The 19,125-nt window shown below is 41.8% G+C and overlaps 1 long non-coding RNA gene across 2 annotated transcripts; it reads left to right on the top strand.

Moving 5' to 3' along the window:
* The first annotated feature begins 5,960 nt into the window (after positions 1-5,960).
* On the top strand, positions 5,961-14,751 carry LOC137370158 (uncharacterized). 2 transcript variants are annotated; one of them, XR_010975097.1, is made up of 3 exons: positions 5,961-6,013; positions 6,561-6,611; positions 14,651-14,751. It is a non-coding gene; the product is annotated as an uncharacterized lncRNA (long non-coding RNA). The 2 variants fall into 2 exon arrangements; XR_010975096.1 differs by lacking the exon at positions 14,651-14,751 and adding an exon at positions 7,967-8,240.
* Positions 14,752-19,125: the final 4,374 nt, after the last annotated feature.

Here is a 19,125-nt window from a genome sequence, read left to right as displayed (position 1 = left end):
TAATTATGAAACCTCCATTGGTTAGATTGAATATTTATGTAGATATAAATAGCAATCCTTCACAACTGCACTGGAGTGTTAGCCTAAACCTTTGTGCTCAAGCTTCTGGAATGGGACTTGAATCTACAACTCCTGACTCAGAGGTGACAGTACTACCAACTGAGACATGGCTGACAGCTAAGAATGGCTACAGGTTTGGTACCGCATGGTGTCTAGGACCCAGGAAATCATAACCAACAAGGGTCATAAATAAAATTGAACCAAACTGGGAAGAGACTAAAAACCTTGGAAAGTAAACAGTCAACGAATAATTTGGCCCTAAGCTTGAAATCCATAATATTCAATACTGCTGCCTTGCCTCAGACTGCATGTAATTTATTACGGTGAGATGGAATATCAATATATTTAGGAGCCGGTTAGGATTTTAATGTATGTTATTTTCTTTTTGTTTTGTGGTGTTTGGGATATTTATGGTGTATCTTATCACCTATTAATAGATCAAAACATTATTCAAGTTTCTATCTGCAGTAGCATTCATCATAATTTGTTTTAATCTCAACTATCTGCAGCACAATTTTCTGTTTTTCTTTGGGAAAAATAACGGATGATTTATGCACTGTGTTAAATGTAAACAGTTTGGTTTATAATTCAGCATCCAAAAATGTTCTGTTTAAATACTTTTAGAAACCTTCACCTTTCATTTTAAATAATACATTGCAATTTTTTTACTTGGTTCATACTGTAATTACTCATGCAACTACTAAAGAAAATTCCTATTAGCACACTTATTGGAATGTCAAAAAGCCATAATTTTCTGTAGCAGGCATTTAACAGAGTTTACCATTGGTTAGCCTTGCCCTTGCACATTTAGGATTTTACATTTTTCGCATGTCAAGTTGCTGAATGTGTAAGCTGATAATGGCGCAGCGAGGGAAAAAGGGCAACTGGGACCTAAATGAAGAGGGCAGCCAACTGTGTCTCTCATTAACCAATTTATTTGAAGGATTGTGAAATTAATACAAGGACTGAGAAGGAAGGGTAAATTAGAGTAGGTGAATTCAATGTCAAATCAGGTATAGAAAGAGAAATAAAGAGAGGAAAAACAATTGGATTAAGAGGTTGATAGAAAGAGACAGAAAGGAAAAGTATTTTTTCAAAACTTTATGATTTTACATTGTTAAAATCTCCAACAATAATTAAAATCTGAAGGAATGAGACTGCACACTTTTAATTGTTCACTTCCTGGGCCAGAGAGGTTGGTTAGCAGTCATTACCAATTATCATGTTGTCAAAAGGTATTGAGCGGATGGTCACTAGATTTAACATTCTGTGGCAAGTTTAATGGGCAATTAATGTGCAAATGCAGCAACTTCATGAAACTCATGGAGAGGTTAAGGGCACAATGCCATTTTCACAAAGTTAACAGCATAGTGGTGAAAATTGTCCTGCAACAATTTGTCTTCCACACCATAAATGTGTGGTAAATAGTTAACTTTCAGTGCCAGTGGGGCAAATCGGCAGTAATTAACATTTATATCAGCATTAAAAAGGTGCTTAGTCATGAAGTTACAAGACTTAACTTCCTGTGGCAATTTTAGTTTGCATTTACCAGGCAAATACAACAGCTGCACATCATTCAGTGTATTTCAATGGTGAGGCAGATAGCAAGATACTGGGCTGAATTTTATTGGGGCGCTGTGCTCCATGGTGTCACCCTTTGAACTTGGCGGCGCGCCTGCATTTGCCGATTAATATTATGAGGGCTCATTAGAATCACGGCACCGAGCTGCCCTCCCCATATTACGTGGGGAGAGGCGGGACATTCAGTGCTGTGAGAAAGTTTTTGACAGCTGACAGCCCTATTTTAAGCCCCCCAGCACCTGCTTCCTGACAGCTGTCAAAGAATACTTACCTGACTGCTGAGGAGTGGGGCTGCTGTCGATCTTGCAGCAAAGCAGGAAGTGCTGCAGAAATCCAGTAGGTCAGGCAGCATCTGTGGAGAGAGAAGCAGAGTTAACTTGTCCAAGTTCACAGACCTGAAAGTTAACTCTGCTTCTCTCTCCATAAATGCTGCCTGACCTGCTGAGTGACCCCAACACTTTCCGCTTTGCTGCCATATACTTACCCTGCTGTGTCCCAGTGTCCTGTGAAGTTGCAATCCTCTTCCACTCAAGTGTAACATTCCTTCTTGTAGACGAGCCGCACCTTGAATTTGCACATTCCAGGACGTGAGACTTAAATAGACCATAAAAGGTATTACAGAGGTTTACAGAGAACACACTGACACAAATGGGAATGCACGGGTCTCACAACAACATAAATACGTCTTTCACTAAATGTTCCTCACCAACATGTGTGTCCCTTTCTCTCAGTGAATAATGTGTGCCAGCATGTAGCGCCGATGTCACATCCTTTTGCACCATTGGCCCTTCAGGAGAGCCAACGTATGCAATAACACCATTGCCATGCCACCATTACTCATGAGCGTCTCCACGGATGCAGTGACATGGACATTGGCTCAGTCAGTTGCTGCCTCTAATGATTTATGTAGGGATGCTGCATATGTGGACTGGTGCACAGCAGGTGAGCGAGGGTGATGTGTGGCTTGCAGAGCTCATGTCAGTTCCTATGGTGCAGAGAGCCTTTGTCTGATAAGCCACTGCCGTATATCCATAGCTCACTGCTAGCCCTGCGTGCAGAGCCTGGGTGCCATCTGCCTTCCCATGCGTCTTTCATGTTGTAGGTCCTCAGCGTCCTCATAGTCCAAGGAGAAATCCTGTTGCTGTCTCTCCTCATCATGCCAGGCCTGGCCCCTATTGGGTGTGTAGTTGTGCAGAGCAGCAAAGAAAGGAGTTGGCCTTTTCAGCCCATAGTACAGGGCATCACCCTATCCAAACAGGCATAGGAGGTGCTCCTTCAGCATGCTGATCCCCTGCTCAATGGTGGCTCATGTAGCTCAGTGGCTGGCATTGCATCTCGCCTCTGCAGCAGTGGTGGAGTCTCACACTGGTGTCGGGAGCCATGTCTGCAAAGGATAGCCCTTATCTCCAAGAAGCCACCCCTCCATCTGAGCCAGTTCAGTGAACAGTGATGGCAGCCGGGACTGGCGCAAGACTCAGGTGTCATGGCAGCTGCATGAGAAGTGATCACACATTCGTTGCAAGCATCTGCAATGTTCACATACCAGCTTCACCTAGATTGAGAGGGTTCCTGTAATGGTGACGTCTGCAGGTGGTAGCTTGGCGGGAGGCCTGATGGCCACATGAGTGCAGTCTATGAACATTAAAACCTATGGTTCTCCGGCAATGGTGCCAGAACCAATGGCCCTCTGGGCCTGGCTGTGAGAGTCCGTCCTGAAGTGGACATCTTCACTGGCCCTCTGGTGCAGGGCATTGGTGTCCTCCCTGATGTAGTGGTGCACTGCTGACTGTGTGACCCCACAAAGGTCGCTGGTGGGCCCCTAAAAGGCTGCAGAGGTGTCAGGCTTGAGAACCGCTGCCACTATGAGGAACAAAGGCATGGGATGTCCACTCGAGCCCATGGGCTGCAGGTCATCTTTGAGCAGGGCACAGAGACGTGTCACCACCCTCTCTATCATCTGATGACATGTCATTTGGGGCCTGTAGATGCATGGCAAACGTAATAGCGAGCTCCCTTTGGGGGCTGCTGCTTACGACCGGGGGCCTCTACGTGGATCACACCTGCCTGTTGGTATTGCCTCTGGCACATACGGATCCTCACGTGCAGAGGATTGGACAATTTAGGATGAGCCATACCTATTTCCATGTGATAAAATAAAGTTGATGTATTTGAAGGTTCCTAACAGGGAATGGATTGGTGTTGATGTGTACATCAGCTGCTTTCCTGGATCAACCATGTGGTCTGCCGTGGGATTGCCCATCTTGGCCAACACTCAAAGTGGCACAGTATGACCACATCAAGATCCTACCAGCTGAATCGATTGCCCCTACCATCCATATAACCTTAATGCTCCTGCCCTTTCTGGCACCCTCCCCACACACAGGGTGCCTAGTGTGCCATTGCCCCCTCACAAACACAGAGCGTACACTGTTAACAGAGGGATGGTACACAGTACCTCCCTTCATGCCAGCACAGCTTTCCCTCCAGTAATCCCAGACCCTCTCCTTTTCAGGATGCAGTGTGAGACCCCTGTGTATCCCCCCCCCCTCCTCCCTTCCAGAATGCAGAGTGAGACCCCTGTGTATCCTCCCCTCCTCCCTTTAGGAATGCAGAGTGAGACCCCTGTGTATTCCCACCTACCTCCCTTTAAGAATGCAGAGTTAGACCCCTGAATATCCCCCCTCCCTCCTCCCTTCCGTAATGCAGAGTGAGACCCCTGAATAACAGAACTTACTTTTGCTGGCGACAACTTCTGCCTCTGAGGACCCGTTGTCTTTTCAAATCGTGAACGGGATGGCACGTGACGGCCGCCCGTTCAGTGAAAATTCCGGAAGTGTCAGTGGAGAGGCAACGGGCTGCATAATCAGCAAACCATATGCTAACTGTGGTGCTGCCACCGTGCAACGGTGGGGGGCGCGGGGGGGCTGCTCCGAGGTCCCAAAGCCGCCGGTAATATGCGACGGGCCCTTCTCGATGTCGCGGGTCATGGCGGGCCTCTACCCCCAGCATTTTACCCGCCCCCATGCCATGACCCGCGGTGTTGAGGGGCCGGTAAAATACAGGCCACTGTTTCTGTAAAGCTAACGGCAGACTGCAAATTTCAGACATCCGCGTTTAACCACACACCTGGCCCCGGCCTCAGGTTGCTGTACCATTTGCACATAAATAACAAGCAGCATCATTAGCTTCATCATTATTTTGACAGCAAATTCTGACCGGCAATGTCATTGAAACTGTCAACATTCACCATTATTTTCCACTGAAACTGACAGCAACTTTGGGAGTCCGCATATGTGCAGAATAACACAGACATCCAGAAGTTCCTGTCAGTGCTTCTACACTCCTCCAGAAAATGTCCTGTTGAGTCCCCCAGAATGCAATCCCTAAGCAATCAGTGAATTGACAAGAGGGTCCACTTTTATGCTGATATTGTCGCTGTAAAAATCCTTGAAAAAGTTAAACCTTGTTGAATGAGGTGTAACTGGGCTTTTAACAGCGTACTAACTTCACCATTACTGCCAAACAGCCTCACTAGCCCTGAAAAGCTAATTTTATATTTTGGAATGTCAAATTTCTCCATTAATAAAAAAAATCCACATATTTTTAAAATAATCTATGTTTTAAAAGAAGTTTATAATATTTTACCTTCTATTTTAATCCAATCATAATCATTTATTTTGATATCTGAAAATTTAAATTAAAAATGAAGGTCAATCAGTGCTTTTAACTTCCTGGTTTGTTGTCCGTGAGAACACTTCAATGTGATTGGCTGCTTACCCGGCTTGTTGACATCACTGCTGCTGCACACAGGGACATCCCCTTGACCTGGTACCAGACTTAAACTGCCATGGGGAAAGAGGAAGTCTACACCATGGAGATGCTAGCATTTTTATGGGTAGCTTTTTCAAGGTCGGTGGAAAGCACCATTGCTTTGCCGCTGACCACAAAATCCAGCCCATACCTATCTGTCGTCTGTCTCTTTCTCTCCCACGCCTAGAATTAAATATGATAACTGACACTTCCTGGTTCAACTCTGCGCTGCTTATTAATAATTCTTCAATCTGATTGGTTAAGGAGACACAAAGGACCCAGATCCCCTGTAGCGAAGCATGCGGTTTTTCAAAAGTGAGCTCTGAGGAACTAGGAGTCCATAGAAAGTCTAAAAGGAAGTATAAGTATAAGCCTTTTATTCGATGCAGACTACAAAATCCGGCCCTGTACAATCTCCTCCTGTGGTCTGCAGCTCGTTCTCTCTTTCACACACACACACACACACACACACATAGAGTTTTTGGAGCTATTGCGCCACCTTCAGGTTTTAAACAAGGAACAATAGCATTAAATCCTAAGGATGTACGTACGCAATTCTAGGGTAAGTATATGTTTTTAGTGCCACATCATCATTTTGTTCTAAAGAAGGGAGCTTTGCACCAAATAACGTATAGCCGAAAACGAAAAACAGCACTACGTTTTTAATTTTTAATCCGTGTATACTTTGGAATTTTAAAAAATGTATAGCTCGCTATCCGCCTCAAAGCCACATATTTCTTTGTTTCAGAATGGTTTAATTCGAGCGGTAAAAAAACTGCTTTAAAATACTGCAAAATGAAAGCTTTTTTAAAAAATAAAGTGTGTGTTTTTTTTAAATTCACCGATCGATGCCAGATGTGTCCTCACAGGTCCGGCTCAAGGAAGAATAACATCAGCTACATAAATATGACCGCTAATTGGGGAGAACTGTTTTTGTGCTGAATCAGAATAACATTTTAACAAAAAACATTTCATCAGCTCCCACACAATGCGGTCCCATGTAAAGTTAGGGTTGCCTTGTGTAGCTTCAACCTGGGCACAACATTTTGCCGGTCTAATTTAAAAAAAAATTAAAACTACCGTGATTTATTCGCGATACTTTCTTCTAGGAGCTGATTATTTACCAGCAACTTCCCAGAAGAAGAATAAAAGTGGTGTATGTAAGTATGTGTGTGTGTGTTGGGTGGGAGAGATTAGAAAGAATCTAAAGAGAATCTGTCATCTCTCAGAAGATCCGGATCCATCGAGGTGCTACATCAGAGGGAAAAAAGCTAGTTTGGAAAAAGCATTCAAGAGATCGCAATCGAAACATGACAGTTTATGTATTCTTTATTATTTTACCAGAATCTTCGCAGTCACGGCCAATTGCTGAGATTAAAGCATTCTCCATTTTCATGTCTTTAGTCAAACTACCCTCAGGATCGTGAAGAAAGTGGCACCTTTCTGGCAACTTTCACTATCACCAGGAAATTCCCCAGAGCACACGTTTGTTATCCTTTCCACCTCCACCCCCCCCTCCCCTCCCCGCCCCCCCTCCCCCGACCCTTTTCCCAATGATTTACCCACTTCTCTCGCCCTCCAAAAAGATATTCGCTGTATCCTGCCGATGTCAAAGGTTGACCCAGAAGAATTTGAAGAATAGATTATTCGTCCTCGAAAAGTATTAACACTGCTAAGCTATGTTGCAAGGGAAACTTGTCTTTGTGCAGTTAACCCTTAGCTTACCGGTTCCATAATGAATCCCTGGAGGAGAACGTCGATATCCGGGAGGTTGAAGACCTCATGGTTTATTCCACACCGAATCCCACCTACGTGAATGAAAGCAGCAATTAATTGGGCTAGCTCCTTGGACCATGGAAATAGCGATCTAAACCTAGCTTTACACAGGCTTTGCAACCCACTTACTAACAGCACTTGGGTGGGAGGGGATAAACTAGGTATGACATAACCACATAGCAAAACTGAATAAAGTTTCCCTTTTGACCAAAAGTTCTTAGAATTATATAAAAAAAACTTTGCCTACCTAACTACAAGATCGAAGAGAATAATTCAATGTTAAATACATTTTTAAAACCCCTAATATGCTAACGTGCAGTTTACTAGTTGGCCGATCATGAACTAATTTTCATTTAGAAGTTTCAGATTTCATAAATGTTACTGTGATTTTCCAAAAGTACTGTGAGTTTTCGAAATACACTGTAGAAGAAGCTGCTATCGACGTAATGGGTCCATGTCTATAGTACTGAAAGTTTAAAATATTGTTTAGGTTTATTTAGAGAAAGCCATATCGTGTCGTAATTGTAGGTCACTTTTTGATATACTTTATTAACAATTATTTTTAATCTACAAAAAAATCCCTCAGATATCTTGTGCCGCGCCAGTAACTCAACCGAGTGTTACAGTTTCTCTAACCACGCCTATGGGTTTCAGCAACTTACCAAAACTGTAACTGATTTTTTTCCTAAGCAAAGTTTGTAGATGAGATTAGCTGCCATTATATCATTTTCGTTTCCAGATTCTATCGCAGGAGTCCTTTTTCAGTCCGTTTAGGTGAAATCAACTGTTAAAAATGGTTTGTTGAATCGGAGCCAGCAATGGAGAGAAGAAAACTATGATTTGTGTCCATATCCGTTCCTTGTGCTCTGTGGAAAGCTGGGAATCAGAAACGGAAGGAAAATCCACCATGTGAGCGGCACAAAATACAATGGACAGAAATGTGGCTGACAGCACAGACTTCAGGAAATCCAACCAATCCAACAGAAATCAGATATCTATAAAAACATGCCACGGCGCTGCACATCTTTAGATTTAATCTCTAACAAGTAGTCATTGTGTGCATCTCTTAACACCATGAAGTTGTTTATAATTATAATATACATATATTTGTATAAATAAACAACCATTATATATTTTAAAATGTACAGTTATGTGATAAGGAGTGATAGTGAAAGATTTAAATATTCGGTGGGCAAATATGACCCAGGTTAATTTCGCTCAATTTCAAAAGCCAAACATCACCGATTATAGAAAAAACATTGGGAACATGGGAACAGGAGGAGGCCATTTAGCCCCTCCAACCTGTTCCACCATTCAATGAGATCATGATTATAATGACTTAACACCATATTTGCTCAATATTCCTGAATAACTTTCGTTAACAAAACTGGAAGAGAGTTTCAAATTTCTACCACCCCTTACGTGTAGAAGTGTTTCCTAATTTCACTCCTGAAAGGTCTGGCTCTAATTTCTAGATTATGTCCCATTGTGCTCGACTCCCCAACCAGTGGAAATAGTTCCTCTCTACCCTATCTGTTCCCCTCAATATCTTGAAAACTTTGATCAGATCACAACTTTAGCTACTAAATTCCCCAAATTACAACCCTAGTTTGTGTAATTTGTCCTCATAATTTAACCATTGGAGTCCAGGTATCATTCTTGTAAGCCTACACGACACTCTCTCCAAGGCCAGTATATCCTTCCTAAGTTGTGATGCCCAGAACTGCTCGCAGTACTCCAGATGTGGCCTAACCAGCACTTTGTATAGCTGAAGCATGATTTCTACTCCCTTGTATTCTAGTTCTCTAGATATAAAGGACAGCAGGTGAGAGTGACTGCCCTTGACATCAAGGCAGCATTTGACTGAGTATGGCATCAAGGAGCCCTAGCAAAACTGGAGTCAATGGGAATCAGAGGGAAAAATCTCCACTGGTTGGAGTCGTTCCCAGCGCAAAGGAAGATGGTTGTGGTTGTTGGAGGTCAATCATCTCATCTCCAGGACATCACTTCAGGGGTTCCTCAGGGTAGTGTCCTAGGCCCAACCATCTTCAGCTGCTTCATCAATGTCCTTCCTTCAATCATAAGGTCAGAAGTGAGGATATTCGTTGATGATTTCACAATGTTCAGCACCATTCTTGACTCCTCAAATACTGAAGCAGTCCGTGTAGAAATGCAGCAAGACTTGGACAATATCCAGGTTTGGGCTGATAAGTGGCAAGTAATATTTGTGCCACACAAGTGCCAGGCAATGACCATCTCCAACAAGAGAGAATCTAACCATCTCCCCTTGACATTCAATGGCATTCACAGGGAGTTTGCAAGTTCTCCCTGTGTCTGCGTGGGTTTTCTCCGGGTGCTCCGGTTTCCTCCCACAAGCCAAAAGACTTGCAGGTTGGTAGGTAAATTGGCCATTATAAATTGTCCCTAGTATAGGTATGGTGGTAGGGAAATCTAGGGACAGGTCGGGATGTGGTAGGAATTTGGGATTAGTGTAGGATTAGTATAAATGGGTGGTTGATGGTCTGCACAGACTCGTTGGGCCGAAGGGCCTGTTTCAGTGCTGTATCTCTAAACTAAACTAAACTAAACTAAAGATGGAATGAATTGAGACGTCGCTCTTGACTGACATACGTTGTCCAGGCCTCGCTGCCGCAGAGCAAGGTACTGAGGACACAGGCTTGATACACTCGGACTTTTGTGTTCCGTGTCTGTGCGCCAATGTTGATAAGAGTGTTGGTGAAGTACAGACAAAGTGTTGCAGGAGGTCTCCAATATGTTTCAGAAGTCCTCTTCTAACCTCCATCAGGAAATGAACAGTAAAACATGATATGTATCGTAAAACTGCTCAAAATCCTCATTCTGTGACTAGTTTAGTTTAGAGATACAGCACTGAAACAGGCCCTTCGGCCCACCGAGTCTGTGCCGACCATCAACCACCCATTTATACTAATCCTACTTTAATTCCATATTCCTACCACATCCCCACCTGTCCCTATATTTCCCTACCACCTACCTATACTAGTGGCAATTTATAATTGTCAATTAACCTATCAACCTGCAAGTCTTTGGCATGTGGGAGGAAACCAGAGCACCCGGAGGAAACCCACGCAGACACAGGGAGAACTTGCAAACTCCACACAGGCAGTACCTGGAATTGAATCCGGGTTACTGGAGCTGTGAGGCTGCAGTGCTAACCACTGCGCCACTGTGCTTTTTCTTTTTTTCTTTTGGGCCTCCTTATCTCGAGAGACAATGGATACGCGCCTGGAGGTGGTCAGTGGTTTGTGAAGCAGCACCTGGAGTGGCTATAAAGGCCAATTCTAGAGTGACAGGCTCTTCCACAGGTGCTGCAAAGAAATTTGTTTGTCGGGGCTGTTGCACAGTTGGCTCTCCCCTTGCGCCTCTGTCTTTTTTCCTGCCAACTACTAAGTCTCTTCGACTCGCCACATTTTAGCCCTGTCTTTATGGCTGCCCGCCATAACAGCCCCGACAGCCAATTTTATCTGCAGTGCCTGTGGAAGAGTCTGTCACTCTAGAATTGGCCTTTATAGCCACTCCAGGCGCTGCTTCACAAACCACTGACCACCTCCAGGTGCTTATCCATTGTCTCTCGAGACAAGGAGGCCAAAGAAGAATTATGAATAGTTAAGGCCCCAACACGAAGCCTTGCGGGCTGCCTCTGGTTACATCCTTCAATTAGAGCCAACCTGCCCCTTATCCCTACTCTCTCTTTCCTTCTACTCAGCCAATTTCCTAAACAAGTCAATAATTTATCTTCAACTCCATGAACTTCAACTTCAGCTCATAGCCTTTTATGATGAACTTTATCAAATGCTTTCTGGAACTCTATACAAATAACAACCATAGACATTCCACTGTTCACTACTTACATCACCTCTTCAAAAAATTCAATTAGATTCATCAGGCATGATCTATCCTTTACAAATCCATGCTGGCTCTCTCTGATCAGTTGAAAATTTTCAAGGGTGTTTCTTCACGCTGTCCTTAATTATAAACTATAGCAGTTTCCCAACCATAAATGTTAGGCTAATTAGTTGATAATTCCCTGGTTTCTGTCTCTCATCTTTCTTTTCATTCATTGTAGATTCTTTACACTGTTTAAATGAGTAATGGGTATTGTACATAATGTAGCAATTTCGCAAATTCCATTTCTGAAAATTAACCAATGTTGCCCTTCCAAATAATGGCAAACACACATATCACAAGAAAAATATAGACAAGGAAAACTATTTCTCTCATCTCATCTCAAACAACTATAAAAAGTCACAGCCCCCTTCTGTCCCACCTCCAACATCCAACTGTCTCATAAATGACTCCAAGGCTTTTGCCTCCACACTCTGTCCTAAAGACTAACTGAAATATTGATCACTCTTTGTGTGAAGAACTGCATTTCAGTTGTGTCTTACTGTAAAAATTTACTTTGAACTCATCCACCAGATTTACCTTTACTCAATTTTTTAATATCTATTAAGTACTTTTATAAGGTTCCTTCCAGTTCCCTTATCTAAAAGACGAAGAGCTAACATTTCTCCAGTCTTCATAACTGAATCTTCCCACACCAGGAATCAGCCTGTGGCTTGAATATTTCCCATGTGTCTGAGTGACTGTGACAGTGCACTATATATTCAAGGTGTGGGCTGATCAGAGTGTTAGCATATTTTAACATGACATTCTCCAATTTATATTCTACTAATTAAGCTATATAGCCAGCATTCTGATTGGCTTATCAAATGCTTCTCCACAGTTAATAATGACAGGACATGTCAACTGCCCATTCGACTGACTTCCTTCCCTCATACTGTATCTCTTAAACACATGCATATTGTATCTGGTATGTAGCACAATTTTTCCACTACAACTTTGTGGCAAAGTGTGAAAAGTTGCTTCCTCCTCTCTTTAATCTTATGTTGCACATATGGTTTAGCACTACCATTACTTATCACAGTTATATAGAGTTTCTTGTCGATATAGATCAGTAACAACTTCAAAAATATATCAGACAACAACTTCTACTTTTAGAAAAATGAACAGCATCAATATTTGCTTACTAAGGGGCATTTAGCCACAAATCTAGATTTATATCCACAGGCTTATTTTTTCCATGTGACTTATATATTTAATTTGTTTTGCTTTGTATGTGAAAAACAGTTTGCAATGTTTCAGTCAAACATTAAAAAATAAGTTTCATTTCATAGTTTTCTTCAAATATCAAGGCCTTTGTTTCCATAAAATGGGAACATTTTTTATATATTCAACAAGGCCTCTTTCACCCTTAAACCAAGCCATCATTTCTGTTGATGCTAATGATAACCTAACCCTATAGTTATACTGCATTTCTATTCCTAACCCTAGCCAAAACTAAGAGGAGGCCCCCATCTTGGTTGAATCTGATATTGATACAAGACTATAATTTCTGTTGATTCTAATCCAGAAGAAGGTTACTACAACATAATTTTTTTTTTTAAATAAGTGTCAGGCTAGGCTGAGTGGTAGCACAGTCAGATGGTCAGCTCATTCCAAAGAGTTGAACATCTAATTGAGTACAGGCAATTGAGTGCAGTACTGAGGGAGTGCATGGTTGTCCGAGATTCTGCCTTTTTGATGTGATGTCAAAACATAACCGGCTCCATGGTCTATTTAAAGAAGAGCACATGTTTTATCCTGGCCAACATTTATCCCTAAACCAACTTCTCCTAAAATGCGATGGGCCGAAGGGCCTAATTCTGTGCTGTATAACTCTATGACTCTAAATTACCTTGTCATTTATCTCATGACTGTTAATGGGACCTTGTGTGCAAGTTGGCTAACATGTGTATAACTATTACAATAGTGAGTGAACCTCAAAAGTACTTAATCGCCTTGATTATGTGAAAAGTGCTGCATAAATCCAAGTTTTTTATTTCCAGCTACTGCATGTATCGTCTTTACAAATATTAGTTTCCACTTTATGTGCTTTCGAAATATACAGATCTAGTATTCATACAACAATTTCCACAGTAATATTTTAATTTTTTCACATTTAATCAGAAAGTAAAGCTGATTAAATAATGGCAATGTAGCATCAATAAATTACCATTGCACACAAAATTAGCAGAAACAGGAATCTTGATTTGGGGTGGTTAGGTTTGGGGATAGATGCAATCTTGTCTGAATGTGAAATTAGTGTTTGGATGAATGAAAGCAATTGACTTGTTTTAGGGATAGAATCATAGAATGGTTACAGTACAGAAGAAAGCCATTCGGCCTGTCGTGTCCATGCTAGCTCTCAGCAAGAACAACTCACCTAGTCCCACTGCTTGACTTTTCCATGTAGCCCTGCAAATTTTTTCTTGTCATTTAATTATCCAATTCTCTTTTGAAGGCCATGATTGAATCTGTCTCCACCACAGTCTCAGGAAGTGCATTCCAGATACTAATGACTTGCAGCGTAAAAATGTTTTCCTCATGTCACTGTTGCCAATCACCTTAAATTGGTGTCCTCTGGTTCTCTACATTCTGCCAATGGAAACAATTTTTCCATATCTACTCTGTCCAGACCCTCATGATTTTGAACACCCCTATTAGCATGATTAGCAGAAAAGGTCCCCTTGGTATAGGTTTGGGCTAGCATTAATGTCTTAACTTTAGTTTAACCTTATTACGCTATTTGACTTTGCAGTCTTGACTTCAGTTCCTGGTCTTGTTTCCACTGCAATGACATCAATATCAAAACAAAATAACTGCTTCCTTGATTAGTATTTCTGTTCTGCTGGTCTCAGTTGTTTATTGTTAATCCTAAGCAATGCTTTATCATTTGCTACCATCACCCATCTGCAAAATAAACTAAACAGCTGGAATGAGTCACAGGAAGAACTGCCAAGCAATAAAATATATCTCAAGTTATCCAAATAAACTCCAACTACAACATGCAGGATTTAAACAGATTAATAATTTATACTCAGGATAAAAATAATTTCAGTTTTGTAGTCATTACTTATGCATGAGCTATTATTAATGTGTAATCATGAAAAATAGCCTTAAACATAAAATGAGTACAAATTATGTATGTTAGCCTGTGGCACCCTGGCTCTGTGACAAAGGCCTTTGCAGCTTTAGGAAATAATGTGTTTCTAGAGTTTTAATAAAATTGGGAAATTTCAACTTTCTTTTTAAATAAAAAGATATCCATGTTCATTCTTGTTTTAGTGGCACTGTAGAGGCTTCGAGCAGTATATATATATATTTTTTTTTTTCGCTGAATAACGTAAGCAAAAAGCTCTGAGCGTTGCACATAAGAATACTATATTTGCCAATTGAGGCTGAAGGGACTTGAAGCAGTCTTCCTCATAGGTCTTGCAGCGTGAAAGCTTGACCCTGATATTAGTTTGAAACATATTTCTAGTATTTTCTGATTTTATTCCAGGATTATAATCAATCTTCAAAGGCCCAGAGACTCTATCCCACCAGAAAAGCAGGCATGTGATAGAAGGAAATGACAAGAGGTGTTCTTAGTCCTCAAGGGAGAAAACACATCACTAGAATCTGGTAAGTTAAAAGTGCATGTTTGTCTTCCATCCATTTGCACAGTACAAATAAATAGTTGGATAGCACTGTGCATAAATGTCAAATGAGATAGTCCCTACTATTGCAGTGATACTGAAGATATCAATTTGCAACTAGTGTGCACCCTGAGACAAGTATGAGTTGGAAGCATCAAGTTATATTTCTCCTGGACATGCTATTCTTTGTTAGTATGACATCTACAGTAGTATGTCTCCATTTTCAGTACATATGTACTCTCCAATAATATGTTGCATATCATGCTTATTTTTCCAAAGACAAAGCATTTACTTCCAGCTTCACTGCATCCATTCACAAGCTCACAATATCCAATGATGGCCGTTATGTAGAAAAGGGGAAATAATTCACTGGTAAAGGCGAATCATCCACTTTCATGAAATGGCTACCAGCAAGGAGTGTAGTCTACAAGGAGATGCTGAGTAGAAAGCATGCATACAATGTACGTGAAGGATTTTGAGATGTGCCTGAGATTTGATAAAGCACTGTATAAGTATAAAGCTTTCTCTTGCAGCGGTTTTCCCTGAGAACATATTCCATTGCTCTATTACCCTTAGTGTAAAATTGTTCCATATGAATTCCTTATTTTCTCCTAATGGTTTTTGACCAATTTTTCGGGATCAATTTTATCTACTCACTCTACCTATCAGTACCGTGAAGCTCCCAAAGACACTGCTGCACTTTTTGGGTTGGATTAGGTGGAGCCGCGGAGCTCCCGGCATCGGGCCAAAAAGGCAGTGGAAACCCAGCTTTGGTCATTCAGAGCCCCCGGCGCGGCACCCGCACAATTAAGTGTTCAGCGCTGGGGTTCCCATCCCTTTAAGGACAGGGATCCTGCGTCCAAGAGCTGCCAGCCAATCAGAGGGCTGGCAGCTCAGTAGTATTGGCAGTGCCACCGGGAGCAGTGGGCACTGCCAGTACTATAGGAGGATTTGGAACTAGGCCCAGTGCTGGAGACCTGGACCAAAAGTGAGTGAAGCAGGGTCACTGGGACCAGTCCAGCAGGCCACAGTGATGGTGGGGGGAGGGTGGGTGATGAGTGCAGTGGGGGTGGTGGTCAGGCTGGTGGATGGTTTTCTGCCAGGGGTCCTCCGTGAGCCACAGATTGCCCACTGGGTATTAATATGTTAATTGTGTATCAATTGTTTGATTATATGTAGGTGGTGGGTGTTAATTGGGGTCTTACTTGAGCACTTATAAGCAGACACATACTGAGAGTGGTGGTGGGTTTGAATGAGGAGTTATATGTTTGCAATCATTTTACTCTGCACAATAAATGTGAAACGGGGTGAAAATAGGTTCCAATATTTTCCTTCCATAACAAGCTTTCTGGAATTTAACATGGTAGCAGAGGATGGTTGCCTAAAGCTGAAGGTTGTAAACTAGGAATTTTTTTTCCCTAGAAAACTAAAATCTCACAGGCTATTGTCGAAAATATGGCAGAAAGCAAGTGTAAATTGTCAAAGTATGGTTATCCTCCAATGTTCTGAGTCTGAGCCATATGACCAGTGGAAGAATGAAGTGGATATGTGGACAGGGTTTACATCTCAAACAAAGAGGAAACAAGGTATGACCTTGGCGTTGTCACTTCCTGCCAAAAGTAAAATCAGAAGTAAAATGTTTTGTGAACTGGATGCTCGTCAGTTGGATACTGATGAAGGGTTGGATCTTCTGTTAGGATCCTTGGATGAAATTTACAAGAAAGATGACCTATTGAATGCATATGAGGCATGGTCAGATTTTGATAGATTTTGGAAAACAGATGGTTATTCAATGAGTTATTCATGGACTTTAAAAAACTATATAGAAGATTGAAGAAATTCAATTTGGAGATCCCTGGTGCAATGCTGGCATTTAAATTGTTAGATTATGCTAGGATGTTGCATATAGACAGGCTCCTGGTTCTAACTAGGGTTAGGTTCTTGGACAAAGAATCCCTGTTTGATTAAGTGTCTGCTGCCTTCAAGAAATTTTGGGGTAACAGTCATTTCCTGCAGCACTGGAAGAACAAACAGGGCACTCTGTGATGACACAAAGAATGAAGGACTCAATGTTTACTAGATTTTGAAATGGTGCAGATACTGGAAGCAGGCATAGTACAATGGAAGAGTTAAAGACATGAGGAATGAAGATGAAAGCACCTTTAGCAGGTCTGGCTATTATAGTGGAAGACAGAATTGGAACAGCAATCATAGGCGAATTAATCCCAGGAATGCCCAAGGAACTGTTAATAGGTGCTTCAGATGTGACTCAAAGTCTTGTTATGCAATGAACTTCCCTAAGCGGAGGGGCAGAGTCCTCAAAATAACACATGACGCAGAGAATTCTGAGGCAAAAGAAGGAAGATACTGATGAATCTGAATGAATTATATTATTCACAAGGAATTTTACTCCTGTGTTGAATGTGTTAGTTGCAGATTCGTTCAACTGTGCTGTATTGGACAGTGCTTGCACTTTGACAGTATTATGGAACTGATTGGTTACAATGTTATCTGGATTCACTTAGTAGTGAGGATCGATGTAAGGTTAAGGAGTCTAAAAGTACTACCAGCTTTAAGTTTGGTGATGACAACACATTGAAGTCGTTGAAGTAATTCCATGTAAAATAGCTGGAGGAAGCCATTTTATCAGTACTGATGTAGTCTCTGGTGTTTACCTTCACTGTTGAGTAAGCCTTCAGTGACAACACTGAAATGTTGGAAAAATTAGACTCCACACTCTCCTACATAAATACAGGCCAAAGAGGAACCCTACCAAGGCTGCTAACAGCATTTACAGAAACCTGCAGGGACGAGGAATGTTCCCAAAAAGGCAAATCAACAGTGAGGGTGATGCAGCACCTAGTCGAAGTACCACAGGCGAGTGCAGTGAAAGCTGGACAAACACCTGCGAGCAGGAATGTCCCAAAGAACATGGGCAGATTAGCAAAGAGACTGTCCCCGCAGCAAAGGGAAAAGGGAAACAGAAATGCCCTAAAGTAAACAGCACTTGTGTGACTTATCAGAAAACTAAACGTGAGGTCAGGGTGGATCTACCCACGGAAGAGCCCCATGATCAGGGCCCAAACCCAATGCTAATAAAACCCAACAAGTTCAACTCTGAATTTAGCAAGAACAAGGGCCCAGAGGAAATCTCAGACACTCACAGGGGCTTAAAACCAATATATTACCCATTACCACTATAGGCAGAAAATTTATCAAGCTACTGGAACCTGAATGGTTAAAGCTACATGTTGCAAAAACAACAGTTGAAGGGTTAAAGCTTGTACATACAGGAAAAATTGCCTTAAACTATAATGCAAATTTGCAGACCCCAAGCTTCACCAACAACCATGTGTTTATTGAGATACACATCCCCAGGGTATTACAAATTGACACTAGAGAAACGTTAACCCCATTTGATGACACATGACCATCCCAGACAAAACTCCAAAAAATTAAATCAGCATAGCTGTTGGAACCAAAGCCAGCTGCAACAATTCTAAGTGTAATGAGTGAATTTGAGGGGTGAGTGAGAATGAATGAATGTATGTTTTCTTCTTTTTCTTTTCCACTCCTTTATCAAAATATATAGTCACATTTCATTCTGTGGGTTACGGTGGTGTCAAGAAAACCCCATATGCCAAATGAGAAATATTAATTTCATCGGTTGAAAACTTACATTAGACTTTTAATGGGAAAAACCCTGCAGAAACTTTTAGAAAACGAACAGCCAAGGTGGCTATTGCAATTTGCATCTGAAATACCAGGAGATTGAACTGGACACAAAAGTCTAATAAGATGCCCAGCCAGGACAATGGCTTGCTCTAAATGTTTGAATTACCTAAAATTCTTCCATTAGCATGGTAGTCAATATTGACTTTGAAAGAGCCAACCCCCTCCAAGTGTAAATTGGCATCCTGGGGCATGTGGAGCCAATCCCTTACCTTGAATTTCATTAGAAGATTCCAGAAAACCTGAAGCAGCAATGTGACCATCTATCCATCTCAGGGGGAGCTGGTTTTGTTTCCTTTGCACAGTGAAAATCAGTAACTGAGTGTGCAACAGTAGAGGAGGCTGCGTGCTTCCCCTTCTCTCTCCCCAGAAAACATCAAGTTTGAAGACTGTCTGTGACTGGGGGACTCTCCAAGCCTACAGACTGCAACAGCCAGAAACCAGGGGAAGAGAGCTAATTACAATTCTGTCTTCAAGAAAATCCTGAAAAAAGCAGGACAACCACAAAGTGCACTTTGACCAGTGAGGACTTCAAGAATACAGCTTCAGTCGGAGGATCATCCATTTCACAGACTGTGTATTTAAGTTCCATTTATTCTGGACTTTC

Source organism: Heterodontus francisci, chromosome 5 (genome assembly GCF_036365525.1).
Source record: "Heterodontus francisci isolate sHetFra1 chromosome 5, sHetFra1.hap1, whole genome shotgun sequence".
NCBI classification, from domain to species: domain Eukaryota; kingdom Metazoa; phylum Chordata; class Chondrichthyes; order Heterodontiformes; family Heterodontidae; genus Heterodontus; species Heterodontus francisci.
Note: the sequence above shows the minus strand (reverse complement) of the source record. Positions and strands in the feature narration are given on the sequence as shown.